The following is a 5,734-nucleotide window of genomic DNA, read 5'->3' as shown; positions in this document are numbered from 1 at the left end:
TTGCATATAGCCGACTAATAAATAGCTCTTTTTTCACTCCATGGAGACAGTCGGAGCAAGCTGCTGGATGGGCCACGGGACGTAAGAGGATGACTGGAAAATTAGTCACATGCCAGATGAACAACAGTGCAGTCCCAAAGCAGGAGAAAGAGACAGAGGAAAACCTCCTTCAGTTTTGTGGGAGATGTGGGTGGTGAGGTCATGGGCAATTTGAGAGAAAAAAAAAAAAAAAAAAAAAAAAGACCAGCAGAACAATGGACCTAAACTCAAGGCCTGCAGAGTGAGGGTTTGACTCTGAGAACCCCCAGTGGGTGTTCATGGGTGCTCATGGGGAGACCAGTATGGGAATTAAGGACTGTATAAGGCTGGCTTTAAGAGCACAAATACATAAACTTTTTTCTGTGTTCTTTTCATTTTGCATATATAGTACTTTCCCAGGATCATGAAAAAACTAAAATGAAACAAAAACAAAAAACCATGCAAGGAAAGAAGGAAGGGATAGAAGGGAGGACAAATGGAAGAGAAGGGATGGGGGAGGCAGCAAAGATGTCTATCCTAACTTCTGTTGTGCTGGTAGAACGCTGTAAAGCCTGTCATCTCCAGTGTCCCAAAGTCCCAGCCCTGGCAGGCTCACCCTTGTACAAACTTGGATTTTACAATTTTGAGAGAAGCACTTTCTTTAGTGATAGTCCGGCAGTCTCGGGACTTGACAAGGTGACAAAGCATCTATATAAACTAAAAAACATGGGGGCTGTGACTTTGGCAAGAAAGCTCAGCTGAGATTTCCAGCCAGTGTGGGCAGGCATTCCCGTGTAGTATGCAATGTGCACACCCACAAATCTTCTTTTGAAATCCACGTGCATCTCATGGACAACTCTGTCCTTACTGCCTGGATGTCACATGCAGTCCTGCCAGCTGTGGCAACCATAGCACTGTTCATTGCCCCCTCATCTGCAAATGAGGAGGGAGAGGGAAGAAGAAAAGGGAACCTCTGTAAGCTGGCTCTCCCTGAAGATAGCCTGCTTCCAGGAGCCAAGGGCACGAACCACTGTGAGAGGGTGGACCTGGGATCAGAAGCACGCTGGCTGGGAGAATGGTACTTGATGGATGCCAAGCGGTAACTGCTTTGATTCCAGATGGGACAAAGCTACTGGAATTGTAGTAATAAGCTGATTGGCAGGAAGCTTCGAGAAAGGCAGGTGATATGCCCTCAGGGCCTTTGCACGACCCTGTGCTCTTTACACTCTTCACAAAACCATTTTTCCCCAACAAAATCTGCTCTCAGGAAGGAACATAATAACTCATGCACAGAAAGGAAAAGAGACTGAAAAAAAAAGAGGAATAATGATGGCACTACCCATACTGACACAGAAAAGGAGCACAAAAAAGTCAAGGCCGACCTGGATCACTTATCAAGGTTCAGCCATGGAGAGACCCTGAGATGTAAAAATCAGCTTGCCTTCCCTTGTCCAAGTAGAGACAGTCCCCCCATCCTCACCTTCCAAAGCCAGTTTAGTCTTCCAGTTTTATTTGCTTCCTTTTGCAGGGAGTGGACACGCTTGTGATTAAGTAAGATGCTGAGCAAGCTCGTTCCTGTTGACCTACCCTTGTTTGCTTGTTTTTTTCTGGGGCATCATTGTTTGTTTTGTTTTAGACAGGATCTCCCTACGTACCAAGCTGGCTTAGAACTTTCTGTATCCTTCAGACTAGCCTGGAACTTTTGGTTTTCCAGTGTTTGTTTACTGAGTGCTGGCATTACAGGCATGCACCACCACACCCAGCCAAACTATTTTTCAAAATCTACCATCATATAAGATGCTCTTGGGCTGATGAGATAGCTCAGCAGGTTAAAGCACCTAAGTTTAATCTGTATGTGGTGAAAAGAATCAATTCCTGGAAGTTTTTCTCCGATCCCAAGTATGCTTATTTTACACACACACACACACACACACACACACACACACACACACACACACACACGTGACTTTCAAAAGCAATTCATTTTTTTTTCTTTTTTTGTTGTTGTTGTTTGTTTTTTGTTTTTGTTTTTTCAAGACAGGGTCTCTCTGTGTAGCCTTGGCTGTCCTGGACTCACTTTGTAGACCAGGCTGGCCTCAAACTCACAGAGATCCACCTGCCTCTGCCTCGCCCGGCTCTTCAAAAGCAATTCTTAACTTCTCAAAAAAGTAATTTTCCACAGGTCAATTTTAAACAGAGTTCTTTATAACTAGGAGAGTACAAAGTTTCCCTTTTTTTCTTCCTCCCCCTCCCCTTTCTCTTTGTGTTTTTTTGACACAATATTTCATGTAACACAGTCTGTCCTAAAATTTGCTATGTAACTGAGCTGGCCAAGGCTAACCCTGAACTCCTGAACCTTCCTGACCCCATCTCCCAATTGCTTGGAAGAGTCTGCCTCTTGCTTCAAGTTGACCCCAGTTACAAGGGGGTGGAGTCCTCTGTGGCACTCCCACCCATCAGAGTAGGTGCAGCATTTTTAGGATGCAGCCATGACTTGTGCCTAAGCTACATGGAACAAGCCCGCAACAACCACGTTCCCTGTTGAACCACCTGCTCTACCCCTGACCAGGTGGCCTGGTTGTTTGGAAGAAGGAAACAAGTCTTGGTCATGGGTTTAGGAAGCATACCCTGCATTTTCTTGGGAATTAAAAAGAAAAAGAAAAAAGGGAACTTGCCTTAATGACCTCATACCCTTCTGAAGAAAAAGCAAGCTCAGCCATGAAATGCTCGCTCTGAGAAGTCTAAACAAAGGGAATCCAGGGTCCGGCTAATCTCCTTGGCTTCGTCCACTCCCTAAAGTAAACACCACCCTCCCCAGGTGCAATGAGTTAACAATGAAATAATTTGGTAATTCCGAGGCCTGTCCCCAGATGTTAGCACTCTTGAATCAGGAGGTCAAGATGGGAAGTGTTCATTATGTCATCCCATGAGTGCATGTGAATCTTACCAGCCTTTCCGGGAAGCAGCACCACAGTGAAGGAGAAATGTGCATGGACGAAAGCCACTGACTCAGTGGGGACCTTAATGCCTATGGCTTGCCTGGCTCTGAGTTTTCAACGCACCTTACGTTCATTAATCACTTTACCCATGTAAAAACAAGACAGAACTTCAAAAGCACTCCCTGAGGTGGGAGTTTGTGAACCATCATCTGCCTCCTGAGCTATCCCAGTCTCTGAGCTCTTCCCACTGTCTGTACAACACTTGACATACATTCCTCCTTTCTTTCTTTTTAATTTCTGGTGCTACGGATTGGACCCCAGAGCCTTGCGCATGCCTAGCACCAGCTACAAACCAGCCCTATTAGTAACATTCTTAAAGTGCTTAAAGAGATCTAGTATTTCTCAATGCAAAGAACATGATCATTGAACTCTCAACTTAGACACCCCAATGGCCACTTAACCCGTCTGGATGAGCAAGGTTCCCTCTCTGAGCCATCGTTTCCTGGGCTTCCTGATGAGCTAATCATTTCTACCTTGGAAGCCTGTTGCACGGCAGGTGTGCACTGCACCTGACTGAATGACCTCATCAACAGGACTCACGTTGCTTGAAGCTACTGATAACGAAGAGGCACAAGCTCTCAGGGCTCCTCATGGTCTTCAAGGGTTAGTAACAAATCCCTTTCTCAGCTCATATGACATGATAGAAAACGCCATACCCCTGATCAGGATCAGAGAGCTGCATGGCCAGGGGCCCTCATTTCCTGAAAACAGAGTGGTGGCTTGTATGCCATCTTTAATCTGTTTTCTTATTTGCCTTTCCCAGGACAATTTACACCACACAACAGGGCCTCTGAAACTCTTTGGGAATTTGGAATTAGCAGGTGACACAAGTGGCCATTTCCATGTGGCGTCCTTAATCCTTAGCTGTAAGCTAACCGAATATTTGCTTCCACATAATAGACTTTAAGCACAAAAGTCTACAATGTGTGAGGCCAGCCTAACTCGGACACGATCATGTGAGAAGCTCCAGGTGGACTCGGGTCTTCTAGGTCAAAAGAAAATTCTAGAGGCCTCTGTCTAATGTGTGTCAGGGGCAGCACATAGCCTGTATCCCTCTGTAGGACCTGTCAATTGTAGGTCACCCCCAGGATCTTGGCCAGTGGCGTGGCAAGCACTGTTAAGGACCCCCAGTTCTTTAAGTATTGCGTGGAGAACAGCTGGGCCGTGTTTCCTGGGCCATGCTGACACAGCTCTCCTGGGCTGTGCCCTCAAACATACCAGAGAAATTCGTGCTACATTACCAGCAATCTGCTTCATTTGCTTTTTCAGTAACTAGGAATTGAGTTTATCTTACCTTGTACTCCCTTCCTATAAACATTTGTCTCCTAGGCAGGGTGAAAGTAGACGGTTGGCCAGTATTAAAAGATGAGGGTGCTTGACCAAGGCTTTGAGAATCTCTTCCTGTAATTTATATTTTCATTCCTTCCTTCCTCCCTCCCTTCCTTCTTTCATTTTCTCTTGCTTCCTTCCTTCCTTCCATCTTTCCTTCCTTCCTTCCTAACAGCTCTAGTGTCCCAGGTTAGCCTTGAACTTCTGACCTTCTTGCCCCCATCTCCTACGCGCTAGAGATCACCTGGTATTCGGCATCACACCCAGATTCTGTGGCACTGGGAGTCAAGCCTGAAGGCTCCCTGCATGCTAGGTGAACACCCTGCCAGCTGAGCTACAGCTCCATCTCTAGCTCTGATTTTCTATAAATTTGGGTCATCGGCACTCGTCACATGTTTAGCTCAAAGCTGGCGTTTGTTCTTGGTTTCTGCATTTAGTTGTGTTGTGCAGACTTTTCTGCCAGTATTCCCAATGCAAATGACCCCCCCAAAAAAGGAATAAACAGCATATTCGAGTTCTTCACAATCCTATTTTATCAGACCAGAGCCGAAACCACTGAGAAAAAACAAAGAAACAAAAAACTACACTGAGACAATAGATGCACAGTGGCCAAGTACTCAGATTGCACTATCTCAACTCAGACTGCAGAAGGCTCTCACTAACAGAGACTTGATGTCTCAGAGAAGAGTGTGAACTCTTTGAATGCACTAAGCCCGCTGTATTGCTAATGAGCCATGCCACGGGCTCTTCCATTAGACTGAAAACAACCACATGTGTTTTCACCTTAAAATGCTCATACCAGTCTTTCCAGTTGATGAACCCTGCAGGCGATTCTGAGTCACTCTCAGACCTTGGCTGAGCACACTGGCACTGAACACTCTGAATGTGTGCAGTTCTAGCTTTCATCAGTCCCCAACCAAGCCTTAGTGGAAACACAGATGCCCCTCAGCTCCTCCTGGCTGTATCAAGCATCCTGGGGCTGGGAAGAAGCAGACCCAATGCTGTATGTCTCACAGGAGAGTTCCCAAGTAAGTAATCTGGGGGTGTCCTGAGAAGTCCACCCCAATCCAGCTTGGCTGGGGTATGCAGCTAGCATTGCTCCTCCCAAGATGCAGGTTCCTGAAAACGCTTCAGGTGGGATGGACAGGGTGGGCAGAGGGAACAACTTAGGTTTTAGTGTCTCCACATGACATTATCCTCACTGGCTTTCTGCACTCAGCATGCCACTGACCTGCACTGATTGGTTCCAGACAGCCCAGGGTCTGGACCACAGCAAAAATTCCTAAGACCTCTTTCACTAAGTGTACTCCAGTTGTATCCGTGATGTGCTCACAGGATTGTAAACGGCCACCACCACCACACATATACTTTTTGTATATCCCACCCCA

The sequence above is a fragment of the Acomys russatus genome, chromosome 27 (assembly GCF_903995435.1).
Source record: "Acomys russatus chromosome 27, mAcoRus1.1, whole genome shotgun sequence".
Taxonomy (NCBI): Eukaryota; Metazoa; Chordata; class Mammalia; order Rodentia; family Muridae; genus Acomys; species Acomys russatus.
This window is presented reverse-complemented; position numbering follows the sequence as displayed.